We start from the raw sequence: 21,538 nt of genomic DNA, 5'->3' as shown, positions 1-21,538 counted from the left end.
TTGGTTTTGTTGTTGGAACCATCCTGGTAGCTAGAAAGTGGTATCTCATTAGGTTTAGGTTTGCATTTCCCTAATGACTCGTGGTTTTCATGTGCCATGGGCCATTTGCTTATCTTCTTCGGAGAAACGTCTATTCAAGTTAGCTTTTGTATATAGTGTAAGGCAAAGATCCAATTTTATTCTTTTGTATGTGGATATCCAGTTCTCTCAGCATCATTTGTCAAAGAGACTATTCTTTATCCATTAATAGTCTTGGCAACCTTGTAAAAAATCAGTTGACCACGGATGTGAGGGTTTACTTCCGGAGTTTCAATTCTATTTTCATATCTATCCTTATGACAGTACCATACACTTTGAACACTGTAGTTTTGTAGTAAGTTTTGTTTTGTTTTGTTTTGTTTTGTTTTTATAGATTGATTGACTGATTGATTTTTATTTATTTTTGGCTGCATTGGGTCTTCGTTGCTGCGTGCAGGCTCTCTCTATTTGCGGTGAGCGGGGGCTACTCTTCGTTGTGGTATGTGGACTTCTTATTGTGGTGGCTCCTCTTGTTGTGGATCACGGGCTGTAGGCGTGTGGGCTCAGTAGTTGTGGCTTGCGGGCTCTAGAGCGCAGGCTCGGGTTGTGGCACACAGGCTTAGTTGCTCTGCAGCACTTCGGATCTTTCCCGACCAGGGCTGGAACTCACGTCCCCTGCACTGGCAGGAGGATTCTTTTTTTTTTTTTTAATAAATCAATGTTTTATTTATTTATTTATTTATTTATTTATGGCTGTGTTGGCTGTTCGTTTCTGTGCGAGGGCTTTCTCTAGTTGCGGCAAGTGGGGGCCACTCCTCATCGCGGTGCGCAGGCCTCTGACCATCGCGGGCTTTCCCGTTGCGGAGCACAGGCTCCAGACGCACGGGCTCAGTAATTGTGGCTCACGGGACCAGCCGCTCCGCGGCATGCGGGACCCCCCCAGACCAGGGCCCGAACCCGCGTCCCCCGCACTGGCAGGCAGACTCCCAACCACTGCGCCACCAGGGAAGCCCGGCAGGAGGATTCTTAAGCACTGTGCCACCAGGAAAGTCCCTGTAAGTAAGTTTTGAAATCAGAAAGTGTGAGACCTCCATCTTTGTGGTTCCCTTTCAGATTGTTTTGACTACTTGGGTTTCTTGGAATTCCATGTGAATTTTAGGATGGATTTTTCCATTTCTACAAAAATTGCCATTGGAATTTTTATAGAGATTACATTGAATCTGCTTTGGCAAGTATTGTCATCTAAATAATATTAAGTCTTCCAATTCATGAACACAGGCTGTCTTTCCATTTATTTAGGTCATCTTTAATTTTTTCAGCAATTAAAAAATTTTTTTTCAGTGTACAAGGCTTGCATCTTCTTTATTAAATTATTCCTAAGTATTTTATTCTTTTTGATGCTATACAAATGGAATTGGTTTCTTAGTTTCCTTTTCATGCATGTAAGATCTTCTCATCTGTGACCAGAGGTAGTTTTATTTCTTCCTTTCCCATTTGGATGTCTTTTCATTCTTTTTCTTGCTTAATTGCCTGATGAGAGCAGTGGCTTGGGTTTGGACATGTCACATTTGAGATCCTTATTGGCCCTCCTGACAGAGGAGTCAGATAGACAGTAGAGTCTTTGAGTCAGGGCACCAAGGAGTAGGTCTGAGCTAGAGATGTGGAACTGGGACTGCTCGGCGTGTTGCTGCTGTATAAAGCCCAGAGGCTGTGTGAGAGGCCACGTGGGGAGTGAGTGTAGGTAAAGAAGAGAAGCAGCCTGAGGTGCAGTCATGGAGACGAAGCCTAGTGATGCCGAAGTCAGGAGAACTTCCTCTTCCCATTCCCCTTCATCCCTTCGTTCTAGAAATGAGTATTTCCCACTGATGAAACCTTACACGCGTCCTTGGATGGTTCCCCAGAAGAAAGTAAGTGCCTTGGAATGGCCTCCTTCTGGGTTTTACTTGGATGTGCCCACACCACTGGGCCTGTGTAGTCATCATTCCAGGGTGACACTGAAGCCAGACGCTTACTCAGCGATGAGAGACTCCTCCATGAAGGCTTTGTCTCCAGACTCAACCCAGGGATCTGTGCTCCTGAAACAGAGGAGAGCTGACACGGGATGATCCAGAGGGTTATCTAAAGGATAGGGCAGCGTCATCCATTGTTGGGTAGCTCATCTGCCACTTGTGAGAGGGCTTCTTTTGAGTATCTTTTTCATTCGTCTTATCTCTTCCTCCACGCTCCCTCAATACACCCATGGGGCTCACAGGCCCTTCAGTCCCAACATGTGTCCCCAGGTCCTCTGGGTGTCTTTGGTTCCTCCTCATTCATGCACAGGACCATTCAGGGCACCGACGCGTGTGCGATGGTGGGTTCGTGGTTATACCAAGCAGCTGGATGCATTCGAAGTACATCATATGAGCTGAAAGAGTGTATGAATAATGTGTGTTCACATTTGTTTTTTAAATGAACAGAACATTTGGCTTAATATATACCAAATTATTGTTATTAAATGATTGTCATTTCTGGCCGGTGGAACTATGGGGGAATTTATATATCTAATTACATATTTTTAAAGCATTTAATTCTTTGCCATCAGCATGCATTTCTTATATAAGTAAAAAGTACTTTTAAACTTTTATTTTTAAAAATTTACGTTTCCAGTTAATAGGAGATGCCAACACATAAATAAGCAGTCCCATTATCTGTGCTTTTGTGTGGAAGGAGTTAAAGAATTTGCTTGACTCGGGTACACATATTACTGTGTACCTATGTCCAAGACAAGAAAATGGTTGCCTAGAAGCCTTAAGAAAAATGGTTTCTAAGCCTGCAAGAAAAATGCCTTTCTTACCCTCTCCTTCCTTGGAAGTTTATTCACAGTTTGGCACTTTGGGAGGTCTGCTAGCCAACTGGTAGAACGAACTTCAGGAGGGAAACTTTTTTTCTCTTCCACCTCATGTCCTGGATTATTTTGGGTTGGTTTGGGGATAGTGTCTGAGTTTCTATCTCTTGGGCTATTTTTTTTCCAGGAATATAAAGTTTTTTTCCTTTGATATATGCTTAAATGTTTACTTTTAAGTGATGTAACTTTTCAGAAAACATATTAAAGTTTATTTCTGTGGGAAAAATATTTTTTTATATTTTTGACTGTTTTTTGTTCCTTCTCTTTTGACATCTCTAGCCAACAAGAACATTAGTCATGACAAGCATGCCATCTGAGTAAGTACTCATTGTTTTGATAACTTTCTACTCAATATAAAATTTTAGGGTTTTTGTTCATATACTGTGCTGCTGTGCTCTTGGGCTGCTCATACCTCTGTGCTGTATTGCTGTTACTCTCTATAATTAGTATTGGAGTTAGAAGATCACTGAAATGAAAGAGTTAAAAGACTGTGAACAGTTTAGCACTGAAGACCTCTTGAGTGGTTTGGGCAGCATTTAGAGGCGTCATAGTATTTGCTCTTCCTCTTGTTGTCTCGTACCTGTTGACTCTGCATGTCCACCATCCCCACCCCATGAAGGCCCCGTAAGTGGAGCCTCACTGGTGGAAGCATTTCCCTTAAAGGTCTTAAAGAAACGCTTTGGCGGTAAGCTTTCTACCGCTGCGTTACAGCAGCTGTGTGCACATCTTGTGGGAGAGTTCACAGCTTGCTGGCGTGCTCTTATCACCATCCTTAAACTTTTAGCACGATATAGCACATCCAACAAAAATACAGTGCCATATTCTTTGCAACAGATTTTTGAATTCTTGTTCAAATGGGAAAACTGTGTTTTTTATATCTATCAGAGGTTTTAGGGCTTTAAGACATTTATCAAAACATTGGGGCATCTCAGTGAAAAACAGGCTGCAAAAAGAGTGCGTGCTTCCAACACTTTCTGTAGTAGGATCCCTTTCCACCTGTGGCATGAAGTTAAAAGGACTGTTGTTCAAACCACATGATCTAGTGAAAAAGGAGCACACTCACAATTTCTGTTAATGTCTTGTGAAATATATTGGTCATCCTAAATAGTCTAATACAGAAATTAATGTTGAATACAGGTCTAGCATTTTTTTTTTTTTTTGTGGTACGTGGGCCTCTTACTGTTGCGGCCTCTCCCGTTGCGGAGCACAGGCTCCGGACGCGCAGGCCCAGCGGCCATGGCTCACGGGCCCAGCCACTCCGCGGCATGTGGGATCTTCCCAGACCGGGGCACGAACCCGTGTCCCCTGCATCGGCAGGCGGACTCTCAACCACTGCGCCACCAGGGAAGCCCTGGGTCTAGCATTTTTTAAAGTCTATAGTTTTGCCCCAAATGAAAAAAATAAAAACACTGATAACTAGTTATTTTCCCAGTTGAAGGTCTGAAAATCAAACTCTTCATTTAGGCCATATTCTCTTTTTTATTCTTTCTTGCCCCACATATACTTCTTGTCTGAAAGTAAGAACAAGACCTAGAAATGTTCTGAGGCCATATTGATTAGCCATGTCTTGAAAAGATCCTTGTTATTGATTAGCACATCTACAAATAACCAGCAGCTCCCAGACTTGGAATGAGAAAATCATAGATATGCAGCAACGAACGAGGTTTCTGAAGAGCACCTGGCTTAGAGGTTTTCACTTCTTTTTGTTTTTGTTTTTGTTTTCTTTGCCTTTTGTCCCCCCAGTTTAATATTTTCCACAACCCCAATAAGCGCAGTTCCTCTGGTTGAAGTGGTGATGGGACCCAGCCTTGACCCGTCCATCTTCTGTACCCTGGGGATCCCTGAGAACTTCTCACCAGGGTAGAGGTCAAGCCTTTCATTTCACAAGTGGAGAAACGGGTCCTTGTGATTGGCAAACCCAAGTTCATTGGTGATAAAAATAAGAAATGCCGTAAAGCGGATGGGGGATTGTCAGAGATGGTCTGCACAAGCATGGACAAACCTGCCTCCTTCCCTTTGGAGTATAATTTTTGGAGAAGAGAGAAGTTTATTTCTTAACTCACTGTGCACGTCATAGTGTGGCTCAGAAAGCCTACATATTGTTTGTGTTTCATCGGGGATTTCCAAAACTTGCCTGGAGACTGAGGGAGAGGAAAAGTGGAGGGTTGTTTGGGAAGGAAGTTAGAGAGGAAGGATATTTAAAGAGAAAAAAAGCGTTCTTAAGGCATTAGTGGAATGACAGACCAGAAGATAAACACTGATGGGCTTTGTGAAATTTGCCCTGAGATTTGATCTGATGACTTAATAAAAAGGGCCCCTTTTTCCCCCTCTTAGTAGAAAAGCAATGTGTTTGACTCTCGGCAAATGTTATATTTTCAGAATAAAATGAGTGAGAAGCTTGGTCCTGACCATGCACAAATTGGTTCAAACGGGACACAGAAGTAAATAATTGCCGTGGTGTCTGGGCAGGTGTCAGGAGGTCTGGTGTGGGATACTGGCCTGCCCCACCCCGGGCACATGGGGAAACCCCTGGTAGCCTTGGGGCCACTGTTTTCTCATCCATTAGAATAGATGGTTGGAGTTGAGATCTGAAATTTTTTATTTCCCTACATTTCAAGTCATCGATGGCAAAGAAATTGACATGAGCACCATAGCCGACATCAATGTAGAACTCTTCCGGTTTTTTACATTTTAATTCATTGCCATCACCTCGATGTTTCTGCTCAGGAAGCACATCCATTGCGTTGGGTTTTCTATTTGGCAGAAAGCAGAACGTAGCCAACCAGGTTGTGGATAAACTGAAGGGCTTCTTCGTGGCCGGGGAGGCGTGTGGCTGCCCCACGCATGTGCTCACCAGGGAGCCCCGCCGCACCCAGAACGTGCTGCGGGGCATCGCAAGCGGCTGCTGGATGCTCTCCTTCGAGTGGAGAGCCGCGTCAGCGAAGTATGCGTTTGGGTTAGTGTCCTGAAACAGGGCGTCTCATGGCTTTGGTCAGGCCGAGTGGTGGCCCTGCATCTGTGTTATCACGCTCTCTCTCCTCCTGCTCTGGCCCCTGTGGCTCTCCTCACCTCCAGCCACTGCTGGTCCCCAGGAGGACGGGCAGGTAGCCTTCCAGATACAGACCTGGCAGCCACGGGCAGATATAAGATTAGGGCAGACTTGGCCTGAAAAGGCCCAGTGCGTGTTCTCACAGTCGAATGCACTTTCTTCCGTTTTTGACCAAGAAATAATGTGACCTATGTTAACGATGGTTTAAAAAGCCAAAAGAATTCAGTGATTGTTTTCACAGATGGATTTACTTAGGGTGAAACATGTTCATTGAATCCTGTTTGGATATGTTTTATCTTACGCATATCTATCTTTAACATTACTTGCCCTTATTTCTCTGCATTAAATGTAGGGTTTTGGGGGGGGTTAATCATTGTTTTCATTATTCTTGAAATTGAAATTGTGTGTTACTCTTTCTGTTTTTACTTTGATCCCCAACCTGTGGTCACTCCAAAGCGTTGCTGTCTGAGCGTAGCATCATTTGTTACTTGCGTTTCCATTTTGCATCTGCTAAGTACCCAGCCTCCCTTCTCCTTCCCCTAAGCATGGTGTTGTATTAATACTGTGTTAATTTAAACTGGTAGAATTATAATACACAAACGAACTGTAGATATATTTTCAAGAACAGCGGTGGTCTTTTTCCCTTGTCATGATTTATCCCTGCATCGGTCCAGTACAAGAGGTTTAGGACACTAGTGCTTAGAGTCATGAAGTGGAGAAGGCTGAAATTCCCCCCAAAAGTCCTATTTGCATTGGCGGCAGTTGGGGATTACCTTACCTAATTATGTCTGAGTACCGACCCACATTTATTTGTATGAAATGTCATTAATAACTCCAGCTTCCGTGAATGCATATCCTATTTGCTTTCTCTCCAGTTCACAGTGTCTCTGTTTATCAGTCACCTCTTCCTTCCCTGGTGTCTCAGAGGGAGAGATGTTCTTTATATTTTATGAAGCCAGGCAGCTATACTTGATTCTGTGCCCAGCCTGTTCTCCTGGAATGTGGAGCCAGCAGAGAGGTCAGACATGAGGGCCAGCGTTTACTGCCACCAGGCGTGGAGACCGCTGCCTGGGTGCCCCCTGTGTTTCTGCTCCGTGTCCTGCCAATGTTCTCCCACTAATCACACATAGAAACGGAGCCAGGTGCACATTTAACTTCTGGTAACCATATGTGGAATGAACCACTCTCCGTGGGATTAACCGCTCTCTGTGAGCCAGGCAGGAAGCAAAGCATATGCTATTTGATAAAATTCCAGTGCTCAGACAAGACTCCCCACCCGGGCCTTCCTGCCCTGAGGGAGGAGCCTTGCCCACATGACATAAGTGAATGGATTAAGTGCAATAAGGCAAGAAAACGAAATAAAAGGCATTTAGGTTAGAGGGGAAGAGGTGAGACTACTTCTGTTCTTAGACAGTATGATTGCTTATGTAGACAACTGCAAGAAATCTGTACCCAAAAGCTCTCAGAACTGATAAGTGAGTTCAGCAAATTGTCAGGAAACAAGGATACAGTAATACAAGGTCAACAGTGAGGTGTTTATGTACAGATCGAACATAAAGAGATGCGCAGCATCTGTGTGCTGGAAACGACAAAACACTGATTTCAGACAACAGAGAGACATACTGTGCGCATGGATTGGAAGACTCGGTGTGGTTAAAATGCCAGTCCTCCCCAAAATGATCTGCAGATTTAACACGTTCCCACTCAAACTCACAGGAGAATTCTTGGACAATACAGACAAGCTGACTCTAAGATGTGTATATGGAGAAAAAGGAACAGAGTAGATGAAACAGTTTTGAAAGAGAAGGACGGAGCTGGAGGCTCAGGCCCCCTGCCCCTGGCTTCCAGGAAGAGGAGCTGCTTCCCCTCATCTGGAAGGCGACGGAGCTGGGAGTGCTGACCCCTTCCGGAAGGGGACCCTGTCCACTTGGAGAGCCTTCAGCCAGCCTGACCAGCCGGAGAGAACAATTGCAGACTAGAGAGCCCAGCTGAACGGGGCTGGGGAGAGGCTCTGACTAGCAGGCTTGGCTGGTCGTCGTGTGACAGCGGGACAAAGTGGAGCACAGGGAACCCCATCTACCCTAACCCAGGTGTCCCTCCACCCTTGTTCCTTGTGCCCATCCTTTCCTAGTGGCCTCTCCAGGTGACGCCCTAAAGTAAGCTCCTCTTCAGGGAGAAGGTCACACGGAGACTCCCATCTGAGCAGTCATCCCCCGCTCTTGTCTTTCCCTGTATTTATTTCCTTAGCCTGGCCCAGACTCTGGATTCAGGGATACTCACATCTGCGTGGGACCCTCAGACCCGCCTGCGTCCCCGCTTCTCCACCCGAGGTGGGGAGTCACAGAGCTGAGCCTGCCCGAGGGAATCAGAGCCACCTGTGCAGGCTCAGAGCCCAGGCGCTCCTCCCGCTGCAGTGGGAACAAAGCAGCTTTCGCAGAAGCTGCTGTCCCTCCCCACCTCTGACCTTGGCCCCAGGAGCTGGGGGAGCTGGGGAGGGGCTGGCGGCAGCGCAGCCTCAGCTTTGACCTCCCACCAGGCAGAGGTGGTCCCGGCCTCCCCACGCACACCCCCCAGAGCAGGTCGCAGGCCCCGTGGCGTTGCAGTGGCCCCTGCTCTTTCTTCCCTCACTTTACTTTCCAGAACAGTGTGTGAGACTCAGCTCAGGCCTGTGCAGGCAGGAAATTCTCCCGTCCTTCATCCAGGAGAGGTGGGCTGTGGGACGTGACCCTCCTCTGGGGCTTCAGGCGGTGTGAACCTGCCACCCCCAGCTCCTGACCCAGTCCCACTCCTGCACTCTGGTGTGGCTCGGCCTTGGCCCAGGCTCCCGGCCTGAGACGGTGACTCAGTTCAGGGCTGCAGGAAGCTGTTTGCTCTGTTTGGGGGCAGGAGGCATGTAGGGAGCTGGGTCCTAGTCTCCATTTATGAGAAACAGATTTAGGGGCCCGCAGGTCACTGAACCCACACTTCTGCGGGCTAAGCTGGATGTGCGCAGGACTGCGGTCCAGTGGGTGGGCAGTCTGAGTCCACTCGCAGGCTGCAAAGGTCGCTCTGTCCCTGGACCTCGCTTCTGTCCTCCCTCCCCCTCCTCGCTTCACGGGCCACAGGGTCTCCCTGCAGCCCTGCGTATGTAGCTCTGCCATCCTTGCCCGTCCCGGGGCAGAAATGAGGAGTAGCAGACTGGGGACACAGAGGCAAACAGAAGGCCAGGGAAGGACCAGGCCTGGAGAGCATAGGCCCATCTGGGCGTCCTACAGAGGGGCCCCCAGAGACCAGGAGCACCCCAGGAGGAGGGTGACAGCCACTGCCATCCAGGACAAGCATCCAGCCATCTACTTGCCTCTCCGATTGTCTCCAGTCTTCCCACTCGGCCCAGAGATGGGGCCACGTGAAGGTGTCCTTGGCTTCATCTTGCTTCCGCTTCCCCACCCTGGGATTTTTATACACACAGCCTCAAGGAACAGAAGACGGCGGTGAGAGGACCTACCTGCCGACTCATAACCGACGTCCAAACGGATAGAACCACGGGGAGAAATGTGTGCTTCATTAGTAATTAACGAAAGGAAAAGCGCTTTTCCCGCAGCAAACCGCAGCAGGAAAATAAGACGCAGTTATCGGCAAAGTAGTACTAAAATAACAGCCCACACGTTGCATATGGGGTACCAAGTGGTCCAGGCTTCCTGATGGCAGTTTGGTGATAGTGGCAAACACCCTAAAAGTTTCCATGGCCTTTGACTTCATAATAATTCTACATTCGGTCATTTATCTTAAGTAGATCATTAAAGATTTACTTATAGGATGTTCATCCCAGCATTGCAATAGAGAAAAAAAGGAAAGTGATTGGAGGTTCGTTTCTTTTCTGCTGTAATGAAAATTTTCAGTAGGGAATTGCTGAAGTAAATTATTGTGTATCCATCCAGATGGCGGAGTACTGCACAGCCCTTAAAAGTCACGTAGAAGGACATTTGACTAGAAAGAAAAATGCTCTTTGAACATTAAAAAAGGTTATAAAAGTAGTGAGTATTATGTAGTCTCAATTTGGGTTTTTTTTTTAATATAGGTGTGTATTTGTGTACATAAAACAGATAAAAAGACTGAGGACATATTACAAAATGTTAATAATAGTGATTATCTGTGGATGGTGGAATAAAGTAGTTGTAATTCTCCTCTTTGGTTTTCCTGTAAGTTCCAAATTTTCTATATTACTTGTGTATGGCTTTCGTATAATAAATAAAATTTAAAAGAAAAAAAAAGTAGTTGGAGGTATAACACTACCTGATCTTTAGGTATCCTTTGACACTTCAATAATCAAGACGATGTGGTCTCAGCAAAAGGACAGACATAATGGAACAGACGGAGAGTCCAGAAATACACCCAGGCAAACGGCCACTGGTTTTGATGAACATGCAAAGGCCATTCAGTGGAGAAAGGACAGTCTTTTCAACAAATGGCGCTGGAGCAACTGGACATCTGTATACAAAAAAATTAACCTAGAACCTTATGCTCTGCACAGAACTTACGTCAAACTGGATCACAGACTAAAATGTAAAATGACCAAACTCTTAGAAGTAAACCATAGGATAAAAATCTTCATGACCTTGGTTTACACGAAAAGTCCTTAGATACACCACCAAAAGCATGATGTGTAAGAGAAAAGATTAATGTTGTACGTCATCAAAATCAAAGATTGTGACTGTGAAGAATATTATGAAAGGACCAGGAGAAGATACTCGCAAATCTCATCTGACAAAGCACTTACATCCGGAATATATAAGCTCTCACACCTCAAAAATAAGAACACAAACTACCCAGACAAAGGGTGGTTCTGATTAGAGACTCCTATATATTTCCACAGCACCCTGGGCCTCCAGCTGTTGGGCTCTTGGCGTTCCCAGACGGGTCCTGTAAGGTCGGCACTACAGACCCTGACTGAGAGCCCCCAGACGTTATACCAGGACAGAATCCCTAAGCAGGAATGGTGTCTTTGAGGAATAACAAGAGGGTCGGATTGGGGTACACCAAGAGAACAAGTAGCAGCAGATGAGATGGGACAGCCAGATCGTGACGGGAACGGTGGTGAAGTGCTTGTGTCCTATTCCTTGTGTCGTGATGAGACATGGGAAGGTTTCTATCCTGGGAGTGACGTGATCTGACTTGTGTTTCTCAGAGGATGTGGCTGCTGTGTGGAGAGCTCCCTGCAGGGGAGCAGGATGGCATCAGGGAACCCGCTGGCAGCTGCTGGGGTCAGTATTCCAGTGGGAGAGACTGCAGCTCGGAGTGGGTGGCAGGAGGGGTAGCGGTGGCAAGACGCGCTCTGATTTGGATGCTCTCGTGACGGTCAAGGTCAAAGGCTTTCTCATGGGTGGGCTGCAGGTTGTGAGGGCAGAGGAGTGGGATAATCCCGGGGTTGTTGACTTGGACGACCACATAACAGCTGTTAAGAAGATGACTTAGCAAAGACCCATAATGATTTAGAGGGGTGCGTGTGGAGGCTCCTCTTCCCTCCTGCGCACCCAGGCAGACATCATAGAGCCGTGCGAGGCACCAGCTCAGGGACGAGCCATCCACCCAGCACCAGGCATCACCGGATCCACGAATCCGGCATGAGTGGCCCTGCAGGTTGACACAGCAGCTGCCCCTGTTTCCCCCTGACTCCCTGCAGCTGAGTACAAGTGACGGTAGCCCCAGGAGCCACCGTGTCACCTATGGGACCCTTGCCAGATAGTTAGCCCACTCGGCCGAGTTTCTTAAATAACACAAGGTAGCATCACCTTGAATAATTTCTTCTGCTTCAGGATCCATGGTACTGTATTAGTTTTCTGTGGCTGCTGTAACAAATTTTTCAGAGGCTAAAAAAAAAAAAAAAAAAAACCATAAATTTGTTTTCTTACAGTTTCAGAGGTCAGTAATCTGAAATAGGTTTCTGGAGGCTCTAGGAGAACAGTTGTTTCCTGCCCTTTCCAGCTTCTGGAGGCCACCCATGTCCCTGGGCTCGTGTCCCCTTCCAGTGATTAGGTCATGACCTCTGCTTCCATAGCCAAATCTGTGATTTCCCGCTTTCGTCTTTCACTTATTGGGACCCTCGTGGTCTCATGGAGCCCACCTGGATAATCCAGAGCATCTCCCATCTCGAGGTCACTAACTTCATTGCATCTGTAAAGTGCCTGTCACCGTGGAAGTTAACACATTCACAGATCCTGGGGACCCGCCTGTGGACAGCTGTGGGCGCCATTATCCTGCCTTCTCCCCCATGCACAAATGCATTAATTCTATAAAGGCCATGTAACACTGTTTATTGTGTCCCCGGCTGATGACTTTTAATTGATTTGAATTCTGTAAGGACAGGCTTTCTAAAGGTTTAGGAAGACACAGAAGGAGGAAGGCGTGTGAAGAGCAGAGCTTGGCGTGACGTGTCTGCAAGCCAAGGAGCCCGAGATTCCTAGCAGCTCCAGGAGGGAGGCCTGGACCACGTTCTCCCCCAGGGCCCCCCCCAGCAGGGACCCTGCCCACACCTTCATGTAAAATTCCTAGTCCTCAGAATGGGCATAGGTCCTTGTAAATAAGGAGACAGACCGTTCAGAAACAGAGCACGTTGAGAAAAATTGAAAAGGAAACGCTTACAGAAAGAATAGGGTCGGTTGCCCTGGGCCTCCAACTGTCCCCAGTCTGTTCATGTCCTTCCTGACGCGGTGCTCACCGGTGGTGCTGGCCCCCCGCGGAGGAGGGGAGGGTGTGGACCCCCCAGGACAGGAGCAAGGGCAGGACTGGGGCGGGGGAGCCTTCCTCAGGGTTTTAACACTAGTGCAGGAAAGCATTCAAGTGGTAATTTTAAGCAACACATTCTACTTACCAGTATAGTGATTTCAAACAGTGGCAAAGCAGCTGCCTCAAAATCTCAGAGTATTTTGCCCTTGCTAAGGCACTAATTAAGCCACAGGTTCTTCTGTAAGATCCGACTTCTGACAGGTCCTATGTTTTGTTTGTCTAGTATCTCGTACATCCAATGCCTTCTGCTAAGAAGACAGGAATCAGCAGGTAGCTGTTCAGAGAGAAAGAATGGGATGACAAGGCCCTTAAATGATTGCATTGAAAACACACATCCGCACACATATGTAAATCCATACGTGCTTGCTCTGTGTGGAGGTTCCCATATATTTCCATTATGTCATCATCATTTTCCACGTATAAATCGGCAGTGCGTTTACCTTATTTTGAAATAGAGGAAGACCCATAGAACTATAATACAATGTCCAGGCCTCCAATGTTTTATCAGTTGCAATAAAAAAAATAATAATTCAGTACGAGACAGTTAAATGGTGAGCCACCTGGCTGCCCCGGGATTTGGGGATTTAAAGTTAATCCATCCCCACATAAAATGGGAATAGACTCTGCTGAGGTGCCTGGGTGGCGGGCACCTTCTCGCAGGGCAGCCTTAGTGTAAGATGCTCCATCTCACTGAGCCGCAGCTCCTCATCTGGGAAAGGGACCTAGTGACAGGATGTCCTTCGCAGGATTGTGTGAAAGCTAAGAGTTAAAGGTGTGCGGAGCTCTTCACGGTGACTGGCAAAAGTAAGGACCTAACGTATGTTAGCCTTACAACAGAAATAACTTATTAATCCCCTGCAAGAGCTGTACAAATCACTTCTTACATCCTGTCCCCGTGGTCTTGTGTACGGAAAGAACGTATTAACCTTAAAATTGACAAAAGACACTTGCTCTGGACCAGTGAACCCTTGGCCATGGACCCGTCCATTCATTCCACGGCTGGTCCTGGGGAACACCCACAAAAGCTGGTAAACGCTGTTTGCGCTCCTAGGAGAAGAGCCTCCGGGGCCCCTTTATTGAGGAAGGGGTTGTGAGAGAAGGCTGGAACAGGGGTGGTCTGGGTGGACGAAGGGAGGAGCATCTGCGTCTGGCCTTTGGGGGACCCAAGAAGAGCCTCTTTCCTGATGCTGAGGATTTCAGTGTATTTGAGACACCACTTCTCCTAAGGCCACCGTGGTACTGATTTTCATATATTGTTATTTTAAGCTTCTCCAGAACCATCAGAGTCCTAGTACTCCAAGGGAGAGCCCTCAGAGTTTAAGGATACTTTGGGGATTTGTGTCTCTCTATGGAAACAGCTCACCAACGATGCCCGAGCGCTCACTATTCGTGAAAAGCACCGACCCCTGGGAAATCAAAAAGCACAGGATGCACTGTGGCTTAATGAAACATGCCTGGTCATGTAATTGTGATGACTCAAAGGTTTCCTCTTGCGGGCATGACGTGTTCATTGATACTAATAAAGATTATTGCCTTAAAAAAAACTATAGAAATGAACTGAATCCCTTTCCCTGTTCAGCTCCATCTTAAATAAGACAGACATCCTCGCTGCTTCTTGAATGGCCTCCTCCATCAATTTTCTAAACAAAATCAATCGGACAAACATGATAAACTATTTTGAGAGGCAGAAGTTGCCCCTGCCGCTTACAAAGCCACACCAGCTAGTTTCTGAAGTTTAGTGCACAGTTTAAGACTCATCTGCAACTTGTTCACGACTTAGGACAGGAGCTTCACAGGCGGCAGCTTCTTTTAGGGTCAAGGTGTGAAGACCCCACACACGTACTTGAAGGGTCATGTTGCCTTTGTGCAGAAGGAGTGACTCGCCCTGTGGTCTGCCTCCTTTTTCCTTGTCCCCAGTGCAGTTTGGGGGGGTTCTTAAAATACTCCTCTTGGCGAGCGCCATGGACTTGCCTCCAAGAAAAGCATTGCTGGGAATGCTTTTATTCCAGGGTTTGTGTGGTATTCTCTGGAAATTTTTTGTGAAGGAGAATTCTAGCAGCTCTTCAAAATTAGACAGTTGTATGTGGTCCAGTTAGTCATAGCCAAAAAATCATGATGATTTTATAACACAATTCAGTTTGAATTTTTACTTAATCTGGGGTGTGTGTGTGTGTGTGTGTGTTTTCTAGTTGTTTACAGTTCCCACTTCCATTGTTAACTCTGCTGTTTTCAGCAAAGAGAATAACTTGTGCTTTTCCTGCTTCGTGGCTGAGTTGTCTACCAGAAACAGAAATTAGGCCTGTGTCCTGTTCACAGGAGACAGGAAGTAACACAACAGAAAAACAGAGAAATCGGTTTGACCCAAGCGTCCCTTTAGACTGAAGTGTGTTTGTTGGTTTTTGTTCAAGCGTGGGCTCTTCGAATTCTTTAGCAGAATTGTCTCCCTTTCACTTGTCTGGTGTCTGCCACGCTCCTGCTGACTCACCTGTGATTCCGCTCTGCCTGCTTGCCACCTCTGTCCAGGGAGGGGAGGGGCCCTGTCACCGCTTCTCCCCGCTGCTCCCAGTACATGTAGCTCTGACCCCCTTTCAGAGGCCCACAGAGGAGTGACTCAGCCTCTATGTTCAGGTCTAAAAGTGTTGATTCTGACTGCTTTTGAATAAGGCTTGATAGAGGCTCTTAAAGCTACATCACCTGTAAATGCAAATCCAGGGCTTAGAAGCTAAATCAGTTCTGCAGCCACATTTCAAGGCAGTGAACTCAACAGAAGAACAGAAAAACACTGTATCATCAAGTGTTTCATAAATCAAAAAGTGATGTCATAGTGGGTCAATTGTCTTGAAATAATGTGATTCAGTTTTGGCTTTCTCACACTGAACTCAGTAAGCAATGAGTTTGATAAGACGTATTGTGTGTTATTGGCGTGAGCACGGAATAAAACGACCGAATTAGAATGAAACATAGTTCCTGCAGCCCATGCCTGTCGTGTTGCTCTGAAGAATGCTTAGTCACCCCCCTAAAATTACAGCCAGTGGTAGAACCAGACTGGAATCTGGGGTTTTCACTGGTGTTCTGGTACATCCCTGCCTTCCCGGGACTGTTCAAAAGGAATCGTCTTGAAACTATTTCCTCTCTCTCTTTTTTTTTTTTAAACCTTAAGTTGGCATATTAACTTAGAATAATTTTGAGACGGAATGTACTTTATACACCACACTTGTCACCAGGGTTTGTGAGCTGTTTTCTTAAGTTCTCCAGCTAACATCTATTGGCTGCAACCACATGCTGGGCATTGATGACATAAGATTTCCAGCTTGGGTCTTTGAATCTTCATTGGCTTAATTCAAGTTATTTTCACTCTGCCGCAGATTATACCTCGATGAAGTACTTACAGTTTAAAAAAACGTTTTCACATCCACTGTCTCCAGGACCCTGTGAGATGATAAACATTGTTCTGTTTAGTGGTGGAGACACTAGGAAAAATAGCTCACCAGACTTGGATGTGAATCTTTGAAACAGTCTTGATAAAGGTATTACCCTAGCCACTGGCTACAAACAGTCATCTCAAAGTACACCTCCTTTAAAAGTTTTCATTGTTAAAATAATGGATTCTGCTTGTGGACAGACCCAGAGCCTGCGTCCTCTGCTGCTTTCACTTGTGGTGGGTCCTGGACGGTGCCCAAGGTCCTTCTCTGCACACCCTGGGGCCGCAGGAAGTAGCGGGTCTGTGGGGACCCTGCACCTGCTCTGCCATCCTGTCATCCCAGCCAGACCTGGGGTGCCCTTTCCACCCGGGAGGTGCAGTGCTTTCCCAGCTCCACGGCCTCAGCACTGAGCACAGATAGGAAAAAGTGATTTGCCCAGAAAGTCCGGGGCTTGGGTGTTGCCCTTCTCGAGAACACTTGGAAAGTTGTGTGAACAGGACTGTGAGTGTCACCTGGGAGTGACCCGTGCTGGAGTTTGAGGGGTGAAAGTCATCTTTAGGGGGAGGAGGCTGTGAAGCCCTGGAACGCAGCCACTGACTGTGTTACGAGTGGAGTTCCACCATCATTTTGGAATTCGTAGCTTCACGTGGATAATTGGTTCTTCCGCTGTGCGAAGGTGCTGGATAGGTCCCACGGCTGAGACGGCAGGAGACAAAGCCCGGGGCGCTTAGTTAGGACGCAGAGGACAGGGCTTCGGCTTCGTAGGTCATGGCCAGGAGCTTGCGAAGCCACCGGGGTATTTTAACAAGAGGACGGCTGGCTTTTCTCTCTCTGGCTTCGTGTAAAGGATGGATTGCAGGGAGGCAAGAGCAGAGGGATCCGAAGCAGGCGGTTAACGAGCATCCAGGTGAGAAGGCACAACGGCCGTGACCGGGATCAGGTTGGTACACTTTCTAGGAAGATCTGACAGGGTTGGATAACATAGGTGTGTGGAAATAGAGAAGTCAAGGTGCCTCCTGCCTAAATCTTTTACTTGAGCAGCTGTAAATGATTGAGAATTCTGTAGGGTAGGCAGTGGTACCAGTTACTGAGATGGGGAATACCGGGGGAGAAAAATGTTTGCAGGGTTTGGGGTACGATAAAAAAAATTCTGGGTTATGCATATTAGGTTTGCGATTTCTATTAAACAACCACATAGAGGTATCACATCCAATTGTATAAAATATAAATACCAAATTATATTTTCTGTAATGCAGTATTTATTTGTTTGTTTATTCAGGGCAAAGGTGAGGGCTGTACATATCCAGTTCGGAACCATTAGCACATAGGTGCTATGTAAGCTGTGGTACCTGGGGAGTGAGGGGGGCAGTGAGCTTAGGACTGGGCCCCGGGCTGTGCCAACCTGTAGAAGCTGGGGAGAAGGAAGAAGAGCCAGCAAGTGAAACCAAGGAGGATCAGGAGGTGACAGAGGTGGACCAACCACCAGGAGAACCGATTCTCAGGCCAAACAGGAACCGTCTCAGGAAGCAGAGCGTGTCCAGCGGTGCTAAATTCTTCTGAAAGGCGACGAGGGTAAAGGACAGAGAAATGACCATTAGGTCTGACCACATGGATGTGGTCAGAGACCTTGGAAGCATCAGGCTTAATGATAAGGAGGGTTGAAGAGTTAATAGTAAGAAAAGAGGTGGGAACAGTGAGTGTAGAACTGTCTCTGCACCCCCTGGCGTCCGGACGGGGCAGCATGAAATGTGACTCAAGCCTCGTAGCATGGCACATTGAAAGACAGCATTCCTGGGGCCTGACAATTTGGTTTTGTTATGATGAATTGGAATTGGTCTGGTGAAGCACCTGAATCTATTGGCTTTAGCAGGGGAAAAACAATACTAGATTAAGGTTGTGTATGTTAAAGCAGAAGTTACCGTATTTGGCAAACAGTGTAAACGCACGAGGCTGCACATGAGAAAACCCAGTGATTCCCTTTGTGCGGGGCTTGTTACTGCCCATCCTTTTCAAAATACGGCCTTCAGGGGTCTCACTGTTTCTGTTTTGTTTTGTTTAACTAGGGGCAGCTAAGTAGAAATGCCAGTTCTTAACTTTTCTTAACTTCAGATGATCTCTTCCTCGCTTTATGCTTGAGAATTCTAGGACCTCAAATTAGTCCATGTGTAATTGAATCACAAATTCAAAGTTCATTTTTAGAAAAAACTTCAGTTATACCTTAAGGTACATATTTATTATTTAACCTTTGCAACTTTGTGTTGGATTCCTAAACTTTCACCTGTGTTTCTGGCATCCCAGTGAAGCAGTTCTCTCCTTAAACAGCAGCACAGAATATCTTACCTTCAGGTTCTCATCAGAAAATGCAACCATGATTTCATTCTCTGGAACTTTTGGAAAATTAGGTTCAGCTCTCCATCATTGAGATTATCTGTCGGTGACCTTGGGGACATTGTTAACTGTGCATTCTTTTAGGTTTCTAAGCTCTATTCCTGAGTTAGAATAAATTGCCACAGAACATCATACTTGAGCTCTGTTCATCCCTGCACAAGTACCCTCTGTGAATTGGGCTTTAGTGGAAATATTAGGTTTTTGAAGAGAGAGGATGCAAGAAATACTGGATTTTAAAAAACTATCGTATGTTTTTCAAAACTGTAATTGACAACATTTTGCTACCTGATACTTTTTATGTATGATCCACACAATGTGTTTCTCCTAAAATTCATTGCCCTGGAAGGTACTCTACAAAAAACCTTTTAGGGTCTTTTTTTTTAACTGGAGAATAAGAAATACGTAACTGAAAGTGATTTTTTCGGGCTTCCATGGTGGTGCAGTGGTTAAGAATCCGCCTGCCGATGCAGGGGACATGGGTTCAAGCCCTGGTCCGGGAAGATCCCACATGCCGTGGAGCAACTAAGCCCGTGAGCCACAACTACTGAGCCTGTGCTCTAGAGTCCACGAGCCACAACTACTGAGCCCGCGAGCCACAACTACTGAAGCCCGTGTGCCTAGAGCCCGTGCTCCGCAACAAGAGAAGCCACTGTGATGAGAAGCCCGCACACCTCAACGAAGAGTAGCCCCCGCTCGCCACAACTGGAGAAAGCCTGTGTGCAGCAGTGAAGACCCAATGCGGCCAAAATAAATAAATAAATAAAATAAAGTTAGGGCTTCCCTGGTGGCACAGTGGTTGAGAGTCCGCCTGCCGATGCAGGGGACACGGGTTCGTGCCCCGGTCTGGGAAGATCCCACATGCCGCAGAGTGGCTGGGCCCGTGAGCCGTGGCCGCTGAGCCTGCGCGTCCGGAGCCTGTGCTCCGCAACGGGAGAGGCCACAACAGTGAGAGGCCCGCGTACTGCAAAAAAAAAAAAAAAAAAAAAAGAAAATAATAATAATAATAAAGTCATTTTAAAAAAAAAGAAAAAAAGGATTTTGGCAACTGAAATAGCAGCTTGCCTTAGATGCCTGATAGATCTACTTCTTAGTTCTTTTAAATTGGTCCTTGTTCTTTTGCAAGAACAAATATCCTGTGCTTGAATATTAAGGTTCTGCATAACCTAATAATTTATCAAACACTGGTGATTCTCAGGGAGTTCACAGACTTGAGACATTACCCTTGACACATAAATGCAGTTGTGTGATCTCTGGTTGTGGGCTCTCGTGACGCTGGGGCTGAATGAAGCGCTTCTGTCCTTCACATGGTCGATCCTGCCTTCCTTGTAGGCTGCCTGCTATGTGCCATATCGCACACCGTTGGAGAGGGTCCTTCAGTGAATAGAGAAGCACATCTCCACTGAACTTTGTTTCCTATAACTCTTTTTTATTTTGGTTTCGTTGGATGACAGCAAAACAAGAAAGACTAGTTTACAAGCGTTAATGTTATACACAGGACTTTTTTCCTTTTAGGCGTTTCTAATATTTGTGGATGCCTGTCGAAGTAGAACACTTATTTCAACTGTTAAACTGTGGACAGTATTGTTTGGTAGTAAAACTCACGTAGAACAAAAAACAAAAAAAAACCCAAAACAAAACAAAAAGAAAACCTCGCGTAGAGACAGCCATACCCTCCTTAGTACAAGGGACTAGGGTGAAACAGAGACAGTTTGAAACATTAAAGCAGCCCCTTTTTAGCAGACACTGGTTATTTATTTAGTGATTACAAGCTCTTTGAGGGCAGAGGCTGTGCCTGTCTTTACTTATGTGGCCCAGGACTCAGGATGGGACGTGGAACACAGCACTTTCTAGTTGAATCAATGTGTGAGCAGATGGATGACTAAACATAGTGTTATTTCTTTTAAAAATCTTGGAATTTATTCTTGCCTCTGATGAGCTAAAAATGTCATTTAAAAATACTGTACATCATTATAAACTACAGAAGTGTCCATGTAGTTCATGTGTTTCTCATTAAAATTCATGAAAATAAGATGACCTGATGCTCATTTAAGAAAAAAATCTTTATAACTCAAATTCACATAAAGAACAAAAAAACAGAGATTGTTGTTAGTAGCCATAACATTTGGTTTATTGTCAGGGGTGGTAATAATAATTTCTACTTTGTTTTCATACAACGAAGTGATGTTTCTGCTATTTATTTTAGTTATGTTGGAATGTGTTATATTTATTTCTTTGTTTTCATTTTGATAAGAAAAGTGGAGCTTGTGTTATTTATAAAGATGTTTGGACTTCACATTTAACTACACTGGTAAAATGCTGGGTCACCCTGCTCTCTACTTAGCAGTATGTAAAAAGTGGATGGATAATCATGAGCAGTGAAGCTCTGAAATCCAAGAATAATCCATTTTCATTTTTGCAGTCTGAAAAGATGGGGTAAAATATAAGCGGAATAAATCTAACTTGAATGCCTGCATATGATATAGCCAAACTTGTTTGTAAGAAGGTACATATCAACATGTAGCTTCTTTTTCCTCTTACCATCTGGTATTTAGTCTCTGTAAGTTAATATCTCTTAAAAAGAGAGAAGAATTCTTAACTACTTATTTTTAGTACTTTATTGCTTATTTTTTCCGTCTTGGTTAAATACACTGTGTTAAGTTCTGGGTTTCCTTCTGTGCTCCCCCCAGCCCCTTTTCAGAGACAGCTGGAGCAGTGCTTTTTAAACCTTAATAACATGTGGATCACGTGGGGTTCTTACTGAAATGCAGATTCTGATTCAGTGGGTCTGGGTCTCAGGTTCTTCATCTGCTCCCAGCTCCCAGGTGCTGCTGGTCCCAGGACCATGTAGGGAGGGGCTGGCGCCCAGTGAGCGTGTCTGAGGGTGGAGATGGTGCTGCTTCCAGAAGGTGCTAGTCACGTAGAAAAGTTAAAGAGGTGGGGCCATCTTGTCAGGAGACTTACCTACGCTCAGCTTGTCAGTATAACAGTCCTTTGTGGAAACTGAGACTTGAACAG

The 21,538-nt window shown here is 45.9% G+C and overlaps 1 protein-coding gene across 2 annotated transcripts in view; it reads left to right on the top strand.

Moving 5' to 3' along the window:
• The window catches only part of MCPH1 (microcephalin 1), a 226,427-nt gene that overhangs the window by 65,737 nt on the left and 139,152 nt on the right, over positions 1–21,538 (top strand). For both annotated transcript variants that reach the window (XM_082608550.1, XM_082608551.1), the window contains exon 10: positions 3,182–3,219. The gene's annotated coding sequence lies outside the window, so the exon portion shown is untranslated. The remainder of the gene's footprint in view (positions 1–3,181; positions 3,220–21,538) is intronic.

The sequence above is a fragment of the Mesoplodon mirus genome (genome assembly GCF_964341445.2).
Source record: "Mesoplodon mirus genome assembly, chromosome: 20".
Lineage (NCBI taxonomy): Eukaryota > Metazoa > Chordata > Mammalia > Artiodactyla > Ziphiidae > Mesoplodon > Mesoplodon mirus.
The sequence above is the reverse complement of the archived record's forward strand: the minus strand, read 5'-3'. Positions and strand labels throughout refer to the sequence as shown.